We start from the raw sequence: 18,198 nt of genomic DNA, 5'->3' as shown, positions 1-18,198 counted from the left end.
AAGCAAGTGATGAATCATTCCCACACTGTCTGCTGCAGAATGTGACGTACATAAGCTGCTTCCACGTGATCCCTGTGGTGATGCGGGTCCCCGCCGGCTGTCACCACAGGGACGTGGGGCCAAGGGGGGACCCCGGCCACCTGCTCCAGGGACGAGGAGGAGACCTGCCCGAGCTCCGCCAATGGCCAGATCCAGGTCGGAGGTAAAGCAGGAGGGGCTGCAAGAGGACAAACCAGTCTGAGAAGCCGTGGGAAGCAGCTCTGATGGCTGCGGGGCGACAGACAGACAGACTGACTGAAATATGAGCGGAGTCTGTCAAGTTGGCAAATTCTCACAGGCTGAAAACATCCTTCTGAAGTGTCAGCAACTCGAGAGGCAAAACAAGCCTGGAGAGACGCGCTGCCTCAGAGACAGAGGAGAAACACGACCCAGACGACCCAGATGTGGGTCTAAGGGGCTAGGCGTTGGGGTGGGGGTGGGTCGCCGCTGGACTGGTTGCAGCCCGGTCCCCGTGCAGGACAGGGTTCATTTCACGAAGCTTTTTGTTAAAATCTTAACATGAGAGGAAGCTGGGTGCAGATACAGGAAAAGTCTGTGCTAATTTTTCAGCTTTTCTGTAAGTTTAAAATAGTTCAAGTAAGAAGTTTCTTTATATCTAACTTTTTCCATTTCAACCCTGAGGCACTGGAACGAAAAGCACCTTGGGTCTGAATTTGATGAGTTTCAGTGACGCCTTCACACCCCTCTCCACAAATATTAGCGCTAGGATTTTGTCAAAGGCAAAACCTGCTGGCATGCTCAGCCCACTTCTCTCTCTGTGTGTGTTCATTGCTCAGTCATGTCTGACTTTGCAACTTTATGGACTGTAGCCTGCCAGGCTCCTCTGTCCATGCAATTCTCCAGGCAAGAATACCAGAGTGGGTTGCCATTCCCTTCTCCAGGGGATCTTCCTGACTCAGGGATCGAACCCATATCTCCTGCATTGCAAGCAAATTCTTTACCATTTGAACCACCAGTCTGACACAAAAAACATACACAACAAAATTTAAAAATAGATCAATTGGACTTGATTAAAATTAGACTTCTGTGCATTGAAAGACTATCAACAGATAGAAAAGACAATCCACAGAACAGGAAGAAATATTTGCAAATCATATACCTGATCAGAGTTTAGTATCAAGAAGATCCAAAGACCTCCTACAGCTAAACAAAAAGAGAAACAACTCAGCTTAAAAATGGGATAAGGACTTGAATAGACCTTTCTCCAAAGAAGGCAAACAGCCAACAAGCACCTGAAAAGATGCCCCATAGCACTTGTCTCTCGGGAAACGCAATCAAACCACAGTCCTGCACAGCATCCCTCCACAGGCTTCTCTGATGCCCGCTGTCCTGTGGGCATTCAGCCTTCTCCTCATGTGGCCGAACCCCCTCACTGGCCTCGGAGTCCAGGGGGTCCAGCCATGCCTCTCCTCTGCCAGCGCTGTGACCTCTGGGCCCTTCTTATTTTTCTTCTCTCATCTCTTGGTTTGCAGATGCCTCAGTTTTTCACTGGGCTTCCCTGGTGACTCACTGGTAAAGCATCTGCCTGCCAGTGCAGGAGACACAGGTTGGATCCCTGGGTCAGGAAGATCCCCTGGAGGAGGAAATGGCAACCCACTCCAGTATTCTTGCCTGGAGAATCCCATGGACAGAGGAGCCTGGCAGGTTATGGTTCATGGGGTAGCAAAGAGGACATGACTGAGCAACTAAGCAACAAACAAAAACCCAACAACTTCTCATTCAACGCACGTGTTAACTGAGCTGCTAGCCCGGCCAGGCAACAGGCTAGACCCTGGGCTCTGAGAGGCTGGACCGAGTCACCGGGATCCTGGCAGCCTGGTCAGACCTCGGGCTGCCGGACACCCAGCTCTGCCACCTAGGGGCAGGTCACCCTGACACCAGGACGAGGTTCTGTCTGGGGCACCGGGGCCCCTGCAGGTCTGGGCTGGTCCAGCACCACAGGTCTCCAGGGCGACGCCGCAGCTGCTCTGACAGCAGCTCCATAGTCTCTGTAATTAGGACCTCTGAGGAGACACCTTTGCAGCCCCTAAGTGATGGGGGGGAGCTGTGACTTCAGAAAACAGCATTTTTAGAAGCAATGCTGCTTCCTGTTGGTCAGTGGGAAGCCTTCTCCCCTTCTCCTGTTATCCATGGGTCAAAATAAGTAAAAACACATCCTGCTCCTGCAGAGTCTCAGGGCCCCCTGCCATGTGCGTCCCCAAGGTCCCCTTTAAAGGGGCACAGCTGTGCAGCTCCTGCAGGGACCGGGTGTGACTCAGTGACAGGAGACCCTTCCTGGGAAGCACCCGTGTCGGCTACACTTCTCCCCCGGGGGGTCGGTCCCTCGGAGGCAGGGTGTGTCCCAGCCATGGTCCTGCCATGCTCACTGTGCTGGACAGGCTCACTGGTGCAGGGCTGGACCAGAGGTGGAGGGGGCTCCATCCATCAAGCCGGGAGGACCTCCAGGCAGAAGCAGTGGGGAGGTTTGGCAGCAGGCCCTGGGTGGGGGGCTGGGGGGCTCGGTGGGGCAGAGCCTGAAAGGGCCGCTAGTGTCATCCCTGCTCCACAGCTGGGCTGACGAAAGACGATTCCACAGACAAGGTGTCTCACTTCCTGATTTCATCACTCACCACGGGAGTCCCGTGGTTACTGGTTCGGAGTCAGTGCTCTCACGGCTGTGGCCCAGTTCAATCTCTGGTTGGGGACCTGAGATTTCACAAGCCACATGGCACAGCCAGAAAAATGAAATGAAATAAGAAAACCTTGCAAAACTGTAGCAAACAAAAGTGTGTCACTGGCATAAAGATGGATTTATGACCAATGGAATGGAACTGAGAGCCAGGAAATAAACCCTCGAATACACAGGTAAATGGTGCCAAGACCATTCAAGGTGGAAAACCATCTTTTCAACAGATGGTGTTGGGAAAACTGCATATCTGTATGCAAAAAAGCAAGCGGGATCCTTATGCCCTTACATAGGATACAGGATACAAGCTTAGATCCTATATTTTACACTATATAAAGAAATTAACTCAAAACAGATCAAAGACTTAAACATAAGAGCTAAAGCCATAAAACTCTTAGAAGAAAAAATAGGACCAAAGTTTCATGACACTGGATTTGGTAGTGATTTCTTGGAGATGACACCAAGTGTGTGCTGAGTCCCTCAGTCTGGTCTGACTCTCTGCAACCCCACGGACTTAGCCCACCAGGATCCTCTATCCATGGGGATTCTCCAGGCAAGAATACTGGAGGGGGTCACCACACAGGGTGGTAACCTCCAGGGGACTTTCCCAATCCAGGGATTGAACCCAGGCCTCCCATATTACAGTCGGATTCTTTACCATCTGAGCCACTAGGGAAGTCCAAGAATACTGGAGTGGGTAGCCTATCCCTTCTCCAGGGGATGTTCCTGACCCAGGAATCAAACTGGGGTTCCTGCACTGCAGGCAGATTCTTTACTAGCTGAGCTACAAAAGCAGAAGTAAAATAAGGAAAAGTAGATTAACTGGATTTTATCAACATTAAATAATTTTGTTTATGAAAGAACACTATCCACAGAGTGGAAAGATCAGAATGTAAGAAGAAAATATTTTCAAGTCATATATCTGATCACGGATTGGTATCTAGAACACATGGAGAAGTCCTGTAACTCAAAAACAACAACAGCAACGGAACAATTTTAAAAATGGACAAAGGACTTGAACAGATATTTCTCCAAAAAAAAAAAATATAAGCACATGAAAAGATGCTCTAATAACACTGGTCATTAGAGAAATGAAAATCAAAACCACAATAAGATACCACTTCACATCCATTAGGGTGGCTATTATAAGGAAAAACAAACAAACAGAAAAAGAGGATTGGTGAAGATCTAGAGAAATTTGAACACTTGGGAATTCGTTGTTGTTCTTCAGTCACTAAGTTGTGCCCGACTCTTTTACAACCCCATGGACTGCAGCCCACCAGGCTTCCCTGTCCTTCACCATCTCCCTGAGTTTGCTCAAACTCACGTCCATGAGTCAGTGATGCCATCCAACCATCTCGTCCTCTGTTCCCTTGGAGGTGAGAATATAGAATGGTATAGTCACTATGGAGAAGAGTATGGTGGTCCAGCAAAAAATTAAAAACAGAATCACCATGGGGTCCAGTAATGCCACTCTATGTGTCCACCCAGAACTGAAGGCATCCGTGCTCACAACAGTGAATGTGGGAGCAGCCCAAGTGTCCCCGAAGAGTGGGACGGGTCAGCAACATGTGTGACAGACATGGGGAATGTTATCATGTGTCATGAAAAGGGAAGAAATTCCAACACACGCTGCAGCGTGGGTCAACCTTGAGAACATTGCACTGAGTGACAGAAGCCAGCCACAAAAGGGCACATGCCGTGTGAAGTCCCTGGAGGAGTCAAGTTCACAGACAGGAAGCAGGGTGGGTGGGGTGGGGGAGGGGAGCGAGGGCTTCATCAGGACAGAGTTTCAACAGGAAAATGAGAAAGTTCTGGAGATGGAGGATGGGGGTGAGGGTAGGAACGCAAATGCATCTGATGCCACTAAGCTGCACACTTAAAAGACAGTTAAAACGGTCACTTCTATGTTATGTTTTGTTGTTGATTTACTTGCTAAGTCGTGTCTGACTTTTTGCGACCCCATGGACTGTAGCATGCTGGATTCTGTCCATGGAATTCTCTATGCTAAAATACTGGAGTGGGTTGCCATGTCTTTCCCCACGGATCAAATTCGGGTCTTCTGCATTGGCAGGAGGATTCTTTACCGCTGAGCCACCAGGGAAGCCCTGTGTTATTTGTGTCTGTGTGCGTGCGTGCCAAGTCGCTTCAGTCGTGTCCGACTCTTTGTGACCCTATGGACTGTAGCCCGCCAGGCTCCTGTGTCTGTGGGTTCTCCAGGCAAGAATTCAGAAGTGGGTTGCCCTGCCCTCCTCTGGGGGATCTCCCCGACCCAGGGATCAAACCTGCACCTCTTAGGTCTCCTGCATTGGCAGGCATGCTCTTTACCACTGAGCCACCAGGGAAGCCACATGTTATGCATAGTTTACTGCAACTAAAGAAAACAACAACTCTCCAAAACCACGCAGCTGCTTAGACCTTATTGCTGATCAGTTTTCAGATTACAGGGATCACAAAGAAAGCACTGTTTTTATGTCCGAAACAGGAAACTTGGGTCCCTTAAGGAACTCGGCCTCTGCCTCCTGCACTTTCCTCCCAGCACACGCAGCGGCTCCCATTTCTGTTCTTTCCTCTCTGCTACAATATCCCTCTCAGAAGGCCGTTCAGAAGGTTCAGAGCAGACCGTGCAAAGCTGGCACTAGACTAGACATGCACTAGGCTTGCTGGAAATACCCGCTGTGTTTTGTGCTGTGAGCTCAGAAGCAGAGACTGCGGCTTCTCAGGAACTGACAGCTGCACTGCCCCAGAGACCCCTCCTGCCTGCCCTCCTGGGGCGTCACAAGCATGCGGCCTCCGGGACACGGGGGTACTCCCCCAGGCCATGGCTGGCGGCTCTGGGTTCTCCCTGGAGGAGGCAGGATGGGCTGCAGTATGACCCAGACTGAGCGTCAGGCGATTCTGCAAGGATTGGCCTGCAAGGGACTCAGCTCCGGCCCCGGGCCTCCTCCTCGGCATGCCCCTGTGACCCCCTCCTTCCACTCCCGGCTGCGTCCCCTCCTCAGGTCACAGTCCTGCCCCAGAGAGGCCAGCTCAGGGGTGCACGGGGGGCAGCCAGGCTCAGGCCCCTACCCAGGACCAAGCTCTGGCCTGCTGGATCAGCCACTGATGGACACGTCAACCACTTCTCCACGGTCCCTGCCGTCTGAGCAGTGACAAGACCACACGTGCCCTACTCTTTTGAAATTTTTCAGGATAAAGAATAAAGAAATCACAGAAATCGGAGGCCGCTCGTCTGCTCACTGAGCCGGGCTTTTCCAGTTCTGCAGGAACCGTACCTGGGGCCACGCACATGGTCAGCACCTGCTGCCCGGCCCAGAAACCCCGCCAGGAGGGGCTCACGGGCTTTTCCCCAAGCCAGTGGCCCAGGGCCAGGCTGGCCCCCGAGAGCTGTGTGACATTCGCCCATCAGCCTGCTGCCCACCTCCCCGTTTCTCTGCCAAGACGGCCGAAGAGATGGGATCACGGAGAGGCACTGATGGGGCAGCGCGTGGAGCGCGGCTGTCACCTAAGTGCAGGCCAGACGTGGCCATTTCTGCACTGACAACACACACGTGTGTGCTGCGGGGCTGGAGGCAGGGCCCAGGTATCCTGGCCGGTCCAGGTCTGCGGGGCTCATGTGGAGCTTGGTGGGCCAGGAAGGCCTGCCATGACAATCAAGTTGGGATGAACTGGTGTCATTTAATTTTTCTACACCTTGACGTTAACAGTGAGAGTTCCAAAAATAAACAGTAGTGCCACTTAACTTCAGGAACACTTCTCTTCAGTTCAAATAGTTTCCTAACTTACGAATGCACATGTGCTGTTAGAGGGTGGGAGAGCTGGGCAGGGTGTGAGGAGGTGCAGGGAGGGCTGGCCAGGCCCAGGGCGGGGACGCTGTGCCCCCGGGGGCCTCTCCTGCGGGTCCCACCCTGTGGGTTCTGTGCCTTCAGAGGGTGGTCCAAGCGACCTGGGGCGGGAGAGAGAACGAGGACCCATTCACGTTCCTGCCTGGACTGGCAGCCAAGCAGGGCCAAGTCTTCTGGGGGCGAGAAGGGGCAAGCAGCCCGCTGTGGGCGGCAGGAGGGGCAGGTGGGGCGGGGGTCAGGGAGCGCCCTCGACCACTCCCAGGGGCACTCATGGTGCCAGACGCCACCTGGGGCACTTGACCCCCTGAGTGTCCCAGGGTCCTAAGGAGGTTTTCATGAGAAGATGTAAATGCACATGGTTGCCAGCAGCCTCAGTCACCAGAGGACACGCCCTGAGCCCTGGCTCCGCCCGACGGTCGGCACTCGGCCCTCTCACTCCTCTCACCCGTGTGGTCAACCTGCTTTGACCCAACTAGAGGATCAACTTAGCCCCAAAGGGTCCTCTGTCATCCCGCTGAGGTCCAGCTCCCAGCGCTGTGCCCTGTCCATCCTGCTAGTGCACAGGTGTCCCTGGCCAGCTGCCGACGCAGAGGAGGCGGTTTGCTGTGAAGGTGTGGGAGGAGGCTTCCCACATGGACGCAACACTTCCCTCTGAGTCACAAGAGGATATGTGTTGATGTTTCTCATTCTTCTCTACATCAATTTGCATAAATGAGTCTTGGAGGTTCATCTTCATGAAAAATAATGTTCCGATTCTAAAACTAAGCCACTGGAAAAGTGGAAAATCTGACAGTTCAATCAAACAGAAGAAGAACCTTTAATGCACCCACCACTGATGACCATCACAGACTGGGGGCTTCCCACCCCTTTAAGTGCATATTCTAACAGGTTGGCTGAATTCACACTCTGGCTGGGGCAGCAGGGGTGGGTGGGGAGGGCGAGGGACAGATGGACACCTGCACGACGAACATCCACAGCAGGTGGGCAAGGAGGTCCCTGGGCGGCCCTAGAGGTCAGGGGTCCCGAGTCTCCTCCGTTCTCTCTTCTCCCTCTCTGCAAATTGGATAGAAGTCTGAGTAACTCTCACACAGAGAGGTCTGGCTGGCTGTGTGGGGTCGCTGGGCCCCAAGGCCTTAAGGAAATGCCCATGTTTTTGCTAAATCCTGGTTTTATCGCTGGGGCTGGGAATCCAGTGGAAATATGACCTTGGCTACTCTTAGGTGCCAGTGGAGCTGCCCGTAAGAGCATCCGTCAGCACGTGCCTAGCACTGGACACTATTCTAACATTAGACCCTTGCACGGATGCTGCAGAGAACACCCTTTTGCATTTTAAAGTCACCTTCTCTGGGGAGCCTTCCCTACCCCCAGTGTAAATATATTTTACAGTATATTACTAATACAAAAATAGACTTTCATTGTAAAACATGTTTTTACTCAGCAAATGCCCTGGAGATTCATTCAGACTTCTGCCTGTACCAAAAGCTCACTCCTGTTTTATTGCAAGTAGTATTTCATGGCGTGGATGGACCACAGTTAACCATTCACCCATAGAAAGAATCTGGGTTGTGTCCAGTTTTTGACTATTACAAACAGAACTGCTATAAACAGTCATGCACAGGTTTTATGTGAGCATAAATTGTCATTTCTATGGGACAAATGCCCAGGAGGACAAGTGTTGGGTCACACTGCAGTTGCATCGCTGGTTTCGTAAGAAACTGCCAAGCTAATTTCCATGGTGACTGTTCCGTTGTACACGCCTGTCAGCGAGGCACAGAGCACTGCTCCACACCCGCCAGCGCTCGGTGCCTCCGTTTTATTCTCGTCACTTTGATAAGTGTGCGGTGATATCTGTTTGTGCTTTTGATTTGCATTTCTCTAATGGCTAACGATGTTGAACATCTTTTCATGTGTTTATTTACCATCTGTATATCCTCTTTGGTGAAATATCTGTTCATATATTTTGCTCATTTTTAATTGCATAATTTTGGTTTTGTTGCTGTTGCTGCTGTTGTTGTTTTTGGCAATTGAGTTTCGAGAATTCTTTATATAGTACAGATTTGGGTCCTTCACTGGATGTGTGGTTTGCAAATATTGTGTCCCACTCTGTAGCTTTTCCTTTAATGCTCTGCAAAGGGTTTCTGAAAAAGTGGTTTTTCATTCTGATGAGATTTAGTCTATCAAGTGTACCTTTTATGGAGCATGCTTTTGGTATCAAGTCTATGAACTCTTTGCACGTGTATGCTCAGTCGTTCAGTTGTGTCCTACTCATTGTGAACTCTTGGACTGCAGCCCACCAGGCTCCTCTGTCCATGGGGTTCTCCAGGCAAAAATACTGGAGTGGGTTCCATATCCTACTCTGCTGCTAAGTCACTTCAGTCGTGTCTGACTCTGTGAGACCCCATAGATGGCAGCCCACCAGGCTCCCCTGTCCCTGGGATTCTCCAGGCAAGAATACTGGAGTGGGTTGCCATTTCCTTCTCCAATGCAGGAAAGTGAAAAATGAAAGTGAAGTCACTCAGTCGTGTCCGACTCTTAGCGACCTCATGGACTGCAGCCTACCAGGCTCCTCTGTCCATGGGATTTTCCAGGCAAGAGTACTGGAGTGGGGTGCCATTGCCTTCTCCATATCCTACTCTAGGGGATCCTAAACCCAGATGATTCTCTGTTTTTTTCCTAAAAGTCTTACAGTTTTACATTAAAGTCTGTGGTCCATTTCTGAGTTAATTTTTTGAACATTTATTTCATTGGAAGTATAGCTATTTACAATGTGTTTGAGTTAATTTGTATATAAGGTGTGAGGTTACAGATGAACAGCCACTTGTTGAAAAGGCTACGCTTCCTCCAGTGACCTGGTTTTGTACCTTTGTTGACAGGCAATCAGGTGTGCCTGTTGGGGCACCCCTGGGCTCTGAGCTCCATCTCCGGCCCTCTGTCCGCATCACAGGGTCTCGTTACTGCAGCCACACAGACAGCACTAATGCTGGGCAGAGTCCTCATCCACTTTGCCCCTCCTCTCGAGACTGTTTCAGCTACGTTTAGAGAGCCTGTGCCTTCCCATACGAATTCTGCAGTAAGTTGTGATTTTATATCTGGTCTGTTGATACAGTGAATTATACTGACTGATTTTTTAATTTTAAACCACACTTGCATACCCAGATTAGATCTCACTTGGCCCAGGAACTTCATGCATCACTAGATTCAATGTGCTAATATTTTGTTTAGGATTTTCTGTCTAGGTTCATGAATGATATGGATCTGTAGTTTTCTTCTAATGTGGTCTTCTGGTAATATTAACCTCAAAGTGATTTGGAATGTTTGGTAGAATTTTCTAGTGAAACCCCCCAGAACCTGGAGATTTCTTTTTAAAGGAGTTCTTAAAGAATTAATACAATTTTAAAAGTTATATTACTGATATAATATCATATGTAGACAGCTTTCCTTTTTTCTCATGTAAGCATTTCAGGGCTGTGAACTTTCCTCAGCACTGTTCTGGCTGCATTCCATGTATTTTGACTTGTCTTGTCTTTTCCTTTCATTTCTCTATATTTTAAAATTTCCTTTGAGACTTCTTCTTTGACATATTAATTTTCTATATGTGTTATCTAACTGCCAAGCATTTACAAGTTTTTCTTTTGTTTTTCTGCTCTGCTCCTTGAATCTGTAGGTTTGTATTTTTTGCGAGAGGTTTTCAGGCATTCTTTATTCAAATCTCCTCAGCCCCACCCTCTTTCTTCTCTCCTCTGAGACCTGACGGTACAAATGTTGGCATTTCTGCTATTTTCACACCGGTGCCTATGAATCTGTTCCTTTTCTTCTTTTTTTGTTTTTTCAGTCCTTCTTTTCTCTCTGTTGTTGAGACTGGGCAGTTCTGATTAATCTCAGACTCACTGGTTTTATCCTTTGTTATTGACCCCAGGCAGCACACGCTTTGCTCGGTTGGTTGGGTTTTCTTTGGCTGCGTGGCATGTCGGATCTCAGCTACCTGACCAGGGGTCACACCCAGGACCCCTGCACTGGGAGACGGACCACCAGGGATGCAAAGTTTTTTCCATTCAATCAATGCACTGTTCAGTTCCATAACTTCATTTGTGTATTTTTTATAACATGAATTTCTTTGCTGAAGTTCTTTTTTTGTTGTTGTTTGTTTCAGGAAAACCCATAATTGGTTGGTGAAGCATTTTTACAAAGCTGGCTTTAAAAGATTGGTCAGATAATTATCATCTCAGCATTTACTGACGGTCTTTTTCAGTCAGGTTTTGACATTTCTTGTTCTTGATATGATGAGGTTTTTTTTTTTTTTTTTTTTTTGTATCAGAGACACTTTTGCAAGTTGCATCCAGGTGATCCAGCTCCATTTGTTGAAAAGACTATTCTTTCCCCTAAGATCATGGCATCTGGTCCCATCACTTCTTGGCAAATAGAGGGGTAAACAATGGAAACAGTGACAGACTTTATTTTTGGGGGCTCCAAAATCACTGCAGATGGTGACTGCAGCCATGAAATTAAAAGATGTTTGCTCCTTGGAAGAAAAGGTATGACTAACCTAGAGAGCACATTAAAAAGCAGAGACATTACTTTGCCAACAAAAGTCAGTCTAGTCAAAGCTATGGTTTTTCCAGTAGTCATGTATGGATGTGAGAGTTGGACTATAAAGAAAGCTCAGCACTGAAGAATTGATGGTTTTGAACTGTGGTGTTGGAGAAGACTCTTGAGAGTCCCTTGGACTGCAAGGAGACCCAACCAGTCCATCCTAAAAGAGATCAGTCCTGAATATTCATTGGAAGGACTGATTCCTAAAGCTGAAACTCCAATACTTTGGCCACCTGATGTGAAGAACTGACTCTTTTGAAAAGACCCTGATGCTGGGAAAGATTGAGGGCAGGAGGAGAAGGGGACGACAGAGGATGAGATAGTTGGATGGCATCACCGACTCGATGGACAAGTTTGAGCAAGCTCCGGGAGTTGGAGACAGACAGGGAGACCTGGGGTGCTGCAGTCCATGAGGTCAGACATCGGTTAGGGGGTGGGGCCCAGTTAGGGGGCGGGGTTGCAGTCCAGGGGGTCACAAAGAGTCAGACACGACTGAGCAACTGAACTGAATTCTTTCCCCACTGAATGGCCTAGGCTCTGCTGTTGAAAATTAATCTTCCCCAGATTTGGAGGTTCATCTCTCCCCAACTCTATCCCATTGATCTGTATGTGTTTGTTGTATCTGGAAACACGAGGCCTCACCTTTCCACCTGTTCTTCTGGGGCAGAGAGGGCTTCTTTTCGGTCATGTTCCCTTTGATGGTGAAATAATCTCCCAGGAAAGGACGCCGACCCACTGGGCACAGTGGGCCCCTCGCCTCCTGACGGCCTGTCTGCAGGCAGTCCTGCTCAGGGGGCACACCAGGTGCCTCCACGCCCGGGACCAGGCCTGGGCTCAGGTGCATCTTGGCCAACGGCAGGCAGGCAGGTGTTTCCTGGAGTGAGGAGTCCCTTGGAGCCTCTTACTCGACAAGCACACCCACCAGATGTAGGTTTCTTGTTAGAGCAACACATCACAATTCCTGGAGACAAAAATTCACCTTGTTCATTGTGCGTGCTGCCCAGCTCACCTCAGCATTTTGAAACAGTGGAGTTTTTCTAATTGTGCTTAGTTGTGCCCGACTCTTTGTGGCTCCATGGACTGTAACCCACCAGGCTCCTCTGTCCATGGAATTCTCCAGGCAAGAATACGGGAGTGGATTGCCATTCCTTTCTCCAGGGGATCTTCCCCACCCAGAGATCAAATACGGGTCTCCTGCATTGCAGGCAGATTCTTTACCACTGAGTCACCTGGGAAGCCTCTTATTTCTAATTGGTTATGTATTAAAGAAGACAATACATATTTCCTAAATTTCCTCATGGAAAAATGTCTTTTTTTCCTTTTGGTGGGGAAAAAAAAAATCAAGGAAATTTGTTCACAGTCAGAAATGGTCTTTTTCTTGAAGTAACTGTGAACCAGCTCCAGAAAGGGGCCTTACAGCTTCACAATCAAATATCAGAGGCTATGGAGGAAGGGTGTTCCTTCCGAAGAATAAATAGTTAATCTACATAAAGTGCATAAATTTTTAATGCATTTTATTTTGCCAAAGCATTTCACTCCATTGCATTAATTGCTATGATGTTAAATAAAACATTTGGGTTTAAAACTTGTCATACACTTTTCCCCGTGTTAATCTACGTGCCTCCTCAATCCCCCAGAAGGAAGGAAACCCTCTTCCTGGCTGTCACCAGAACCAGGTTTGACCCTGTTCAGGGAGATGACATGTATCTGCTTGTCCTGCGGGCGCATGGTGACTCTGCCCTGAGCCCCAACAGAGCTGCGGGGCTCTGGGGTGGGGGAGGCCAGCAGGTGCGCACTTAGCAAATGTCAGAGTCTGAGCCGATGCAGCCCCTGTGCCGAGCCAGACCCTCTGCACCCAGCAGACTGTCCGGTGTTCCGCTGTGAGCCTGGCTCCAGCCGCCGCTCCTGTCTGAGCTCAGGCCTCCAGACACACAGTCCAGGCAGGGCTTTCTGTGATTTTGAACCTGTTTAGTGTCGTGACCCAGAATACAGAGAACCACAACTGGAATACACGCAAAGCTGGTACTTTCTGTCCTCCTGCTACAAAGACGCCAACACAGTCCACAAAGCAGTTTCCGCTGTCCCAGTGATGGGCAGCACCCCAACCCCCAGACAGAACCCCAGATAGACGCAGGCGCCTGCTGGTGTGGGAGGGGTGAGGGCACATGGAGACCCCCAGCTGGGGCGTGGAGGCCCCTGGAAGCCACGCCACCCACAGGCAGGCCCTCCATCCACACACCCTCCCCAAGTCCTGCTGGGGCCAGGTGGCCAGGTCGGTGAGAACTGAGTCAGGAATACGGAGATCATAGCCTTGCCCACTGGAAAAAGGCTAATCCTTTACAAAAATAAATTTGCCTCTTCAAGCTAGAATTTGGTCAGAAGCAGTGCATCACTCAGAGCAGCCTGAGAGTCTCTGAGCCCCAGAACCCCAGCCTTGGCTTTCACGTACCCAGCACTCCCCAGGTCTAATCTAAGATTTAAACTTCATTGTTTAAATATCTGACAAGGTTAAAAATAGCCAGGAAGGTCATTAAATTTCGGGAACTGCAGCCCAGGGCTCTGGCTACCAGCACTTGTCTGCTTCCTCCGTGAGCTGACTTGTCCAGGGAGGCTGAACAGAGCTGAGGACAGGGCCAGGGCAGGTGTGCCCAGGGGGGCAGGTGCAGAGGGAAGCGAGGGGTGTGACTGCTACATCAAGAGGCCAAGGGCCAGCGGGCAGGGCACTGAGCGGTGGCCCAGCCTGGCCCAGCGCCCCTAGGAGCAGCATGGGTGTCAGGGGCCAGGGGACAATCTGCCTCTCCATGTGCAGTTTGCTCTTACTGTCTTAGCTCCATGGATTTAAAAAGCAGCATAAAGGTCTTCTGTACTATTTATACATGACATTTCAATTTTCCTTTTTTCTAAATAGACAAGCAAATCAAAATATTGGGAGTTTCATTTTGAGTGAATGCATTACTGACCCTGGTTTACGACACAGGTTACTCCTCTGAAAATCAGAGAGCTGGCACGGTTCAGAGCAGCCTTCTGGTCTGACACAGGAGGAATCAGAAAATATAAAACAGCAGCAGCTGAACTATTTGCCCACGTCTCAGAGCCAAGGAGGCAGGCCCAGGACGCCCGTGCCTGCCCTCCCAGCCACACGCACCCGCGCCTCCCTGCATGCGTCAATGGCACGAGGCGCCAAGTACTGGCTGTACCTCGCAGGCGCCCACAGGTGCCTCGCCGAGCAGGGAGCCGGCCTCTGTCTTGTCTGCTTCGGCTGAGAAGGGCTGAAGCTCTCAGAAGAGTTGCTGGGCAGTGAAAGAGACACAGCTATTTCTTCGATGCCCACGTGGGACCCCTTTCTGCTGTGAAGGGCACACCGGTCACCCACTGCCGGGCCGGGCGGGACCAGAGCCTGAGCCTGACCAGCTCAACAGTGAGGCTGCAAGTCCCAGGGCCCTCCGTGGAGCCGTGGGCATGGGGCGCCTCCACTCGGCCCTGAGCTGGGGACACCCTGTTCAGCCTGACCCCGAGGGACCCAGCAGGCAGTGGGGACTCCGTGGCTCTGTCCTAAGGTGTCCTTATTCCTCATGAATGGCCCATGAAGACACGGTGCTCAAATGAGCAGATGCACGTGGCCGCTCTCCTCGGACCCCCACAGAGCCCACCAGCCCATCTGTCAGGCTCCCCAGTGCCCCTCCTGGCTCATGTGACCCTCCCCACCGTGTGCACACATCTTGAGCAGACTCGCCTGCTCCCCTTCACCCTGGCCCTCAGCAGAGAGGCTGAGAATCCAACTGCCCCCCGGCTCCGGTGCCTGGATGGAAAAGCTGGGGGCAGAAGGGGGGCTGCCCGCACCCCAGGTGCAAAACCCTCCAGGGACACAGACCCGACCTGCTTTTGCCAGGGCAAACCCCAGCATTTTACCACTTCCTCCCAACCCATGTGTTCTGCACGACCTATTAATCATGGCACATACACCTGTAATTATGATAATGCAGCTCCCAGCCATACCCTGGGTAGAAACTCTTAATTAAACTCAAACAATGAATCAACTCGCACATATTTTCTAAGCATCTGGCCTGTGCAGGCCTCGGTGCCAGCCAAGAACTTGCTTCCCTCCTTTTCTCCCCTGTCTACAAAAACATCCAATGTTTTTTTTTTTTCCTTGAATTATGGAAATCTCAAGTATTAAAAAAAAACTTCTGTAAAGTGGAAGGACACAAATTTTACGTCTAAAAGGGTCAGAACACCTGGGCGCTGGCCTTGGAAAGGGTTGTTCTCCGAGCCGGTGCCCAGGGAAGGTGCAGGTGCACCCATCCTCCATTGGCGACATAACCCTTGGTGAGTGTGTGGCTGGTCAGCAACAGGGATCCAGAGCAAGTGGACTCCAGCCTCCAGTGGGCCACAGCGCTCCCCGGGGCCAGTGTAAGAGAGCCCAGAGCAAGTCCATCCGCTGACTGCCTGGGGACTACAGGTGTAGGGGAGCCTTTGGAGGCCGCGTTCACTGCACGGTTCTAGAGGTGGGGGTGGGGTAAGGAGCACGCCCTCTTCTGCTTGAACCTATCTGGGCTTGTGGGGTCCACCCTGGATTTCTCAGCAGGGATGGAGAGAAGGACCTTGGGGATTCTCTTAACTGACCCCCTTAGCAGCTGCCCCAGAGCACAGGGGTGAACCAGCTGCCACTGCTGCCCCTCGGAGGCCACCTCCCAGCAGGGTCACTGCTGCAAGCACCAACAGGGTCAAACCCACTTCCAACAGCCAGTGGCTCCAAACCTTGGCTTTGAGTGCAGGACTGAGGAAACCAGGTCTTTGCAGCCCAGGGAAAGGAGGAGAAGGGGCGGCCCGCAGGGAGCGCCAAAGGCGAGAAGAGTCTGCCTGAGCACAAACCCAGCTTGGGGCTAGAATCTCGGACGAGGGGACAAAGGTGACAGGAGGGGCCACAGCCCATGATCAGAGTCGTGTCCTGAGTCAGAAACCAGAAACTGAATCTGCTGGAGCAAGGGGGGCTGGGAGGGGACTCCCTGGGTCACCTGAAACCTCAGGAAGGCAAACCCTCAGGCCCCAGGACACTGCAGGGTCCTGGAAGACTGGAGGGTTGGGAGAGCATTCGAGGCATAGAGAACCCCGGCTCGCTCATCTAGACGCCTCCGGTCATCCCTGACGAAGCCCAGGACCTCTGGGCACCCGCCTCTATGCGGACCCCAGGACTCTCTGAGCCCTCAGCCCCAGCGCCAACCGGGGCTCAGCGGGTGAGTGTGGGAACCTCCCAGGCTCGGTTCTGGGGGGCTCAGGGGCGCTTGGGCTCCGAGTTAGAGAATTCAAGGCTGCCTGAGAGGGGCTCCCTTTCTGGTATTCTGGTATGCGTCCCCGCTCTGGCTCCAGCTCCGGGCGGGCAGGAGAAGGCAAGACCATGAGTGTGTATGTGCATGTGTGTGTGTAAGACTACATCTGCGCGCATCGCTGTGTATACGGGGGCGACGTTCCCCTCTGCAGGGCAGGGCGGCAGGAAGGGGCGAGGAAAGAGCACCCATGTGCCAAGGACTGCATCCCGCGCCCTCTGCGCAGAACCCGGTGCGCCCACAACCACCCAGCACGGGCGCCTGGGGGATCCCTGGTCATCCCGCTCGCTTTGTCGCCCATCCTTCCTCTCACCTGAGCTCTTGCAGATCCCATGCGGACAGACGGGGCGGCAGCTGCAACCAGACTTCGGCCACTGCCGCCCGGACCTCCATGGAAGCGCACGAAGCTGCCCGAGCCGGCGCGCCCCTGGGGCCGGACGCCCGCCCGGCTGGGGACTCAGAGCCGAGCAGGGGGCTGGGGTCGGCACCCAGTCCGGCACCGCCCTCGGCTCCGGGGGCCGCGGGTGGGGGGAGGGGAGCGTACATGTCCCTTCCGGACTCTCCTTTGCCCCCACCCGTCTGCGCAGCCGAGTGGAGACTGCGCGCGCCGGACAGTGGCCCCCTTGCCCTGCTCCCGCCCGGACGCTCGGACGTGGACGCTCGCGCCCCTCCAGCCCCCGCTCCTGCATCGGGATCTTGCGGTGCAGACCCCTTGTCCCCGCTGCGGCCCCGAGAGACTCCAGTGTAGACCGACCTCTCCCGCCGCGTCAGCCACCTATCTCCTCTCTCCTCGGGACCCTCCGCTGTAGACCCTCTGCGTCCCGGTCTCTGCCCCGGAACCCCGTGTGGAAGCCCCGAGCCCTCCCGCCCCCGCTCTTCTATCGGATCCTCCGTGTGGACCCTGCGCCCTCGTCCCTAACCCGGCCCCAGGACCCTCGGGTGCGGATGCCCGGCCCCACCGCGCACGCAACTTCACCTCGGGGCCCGACTCGGCTGGCTGCCGCTCCACTCGCCCGGCCAGCGGCCTCCTCGGGGCGGAGCGCGGCGTCTCTGGAGCCCGCTGCCCGCGGAGTCCGGCACCGCCCCGCGCGCCGCCCCCGGCCCGGCCCGGCCCTGGCGATCCGCCGGCTGCGGTGGCGTGGCGCCCCCTCGCGCCCGGCCGCGGGTCCCCAGGGCGAGCGGACCCCCGGCCTGTCCGGCCGGGAGCCAGGAGCCCAGGGCCGTGTTTCCCCAAGAGGAACTCTGGGGCAAAGGAGGCGCGGACCCCTCTCTGGGCACCGCGCCCACCGACGCGACAGGCACACGCGCCCACCCTCAAGCACAGTGGCGGCTCCAGAGGCGCAGACGGCGCCCCCCGTAACCACACGCCGAAGCGGCCCTTAGTGTAAAGGGGCAGACGAGGGGCTCTCCACGTGGGTGTGGTCGCCAGAGCCAGGAGGAAGGCCGCTTGTGGGGTCCGGAGACGCTTGGTCGGTCACCGGAAGAGCCTCCTCTCCGGGGCCAGCATTGTCAGATGCCTGTGAACTGCGCCTTGATCCTGACGCGGCCTCTGTGAGGGGCTCTCATCGTAGACACGGGGATGTTCCTCTCGGGCTTGAACCTGGACACTGAGACCTTGAAGGGTTTTTTTTTTCTTCATGTGCGTGCGCGCTAAGCTCCTTCAGTCGTGTCTGACTCTTTGAGACCCTGTGGACTGTAGCCTGCCAGGCTCCTC

At 52.8% G+C, this 18,198-nt stretch overlaps 1 protein-coding gene across 1 annotated transcript in view; it reads right to left on the bottom strand.

Moving 5' to 3' along the window:
* The window catches only part of KCNG2 (potassium voltage-gated channel modifier subfamily G member 2), a 52,017-nt gene extending 34,073 nt beyond the window's left edge, over positions 1 to 17,944 (bottom strand). The window contains exon 1 of the mRNA XM_070453010.1: positions 17,461 to 17,944. The gene's annotated coding sequence lies outside the window, so the exon portion shown is untranslated. The remainder of the gene's footprint in view (positions 1 to 17,460) is intronic.
* Between the last annotated feature and the right edge of the window lie 254 nt (positions 17,945 to 18,198).

This window comes from Odocoileus virginianus, chromosome 22 (genome assembly GCF_023699985.2).
Source record: "Odocoileus virginianus isolate 20LAN1187 ecotype Illinois chromosome 22, Ovbor_1.2, whole genome shotgun sequence".
In the NCBI taxonomy this organism is placed as follows: domain Eukaryota; kingdom Metazoa; phylum Chordata; class Mammalia; order Artiodactyla; family Cervidae; genus Odocoileus; species Odocoileus virginianus.
This window is presented reverse-complemented; position numbering and strand designations above follow the sequence as displayed.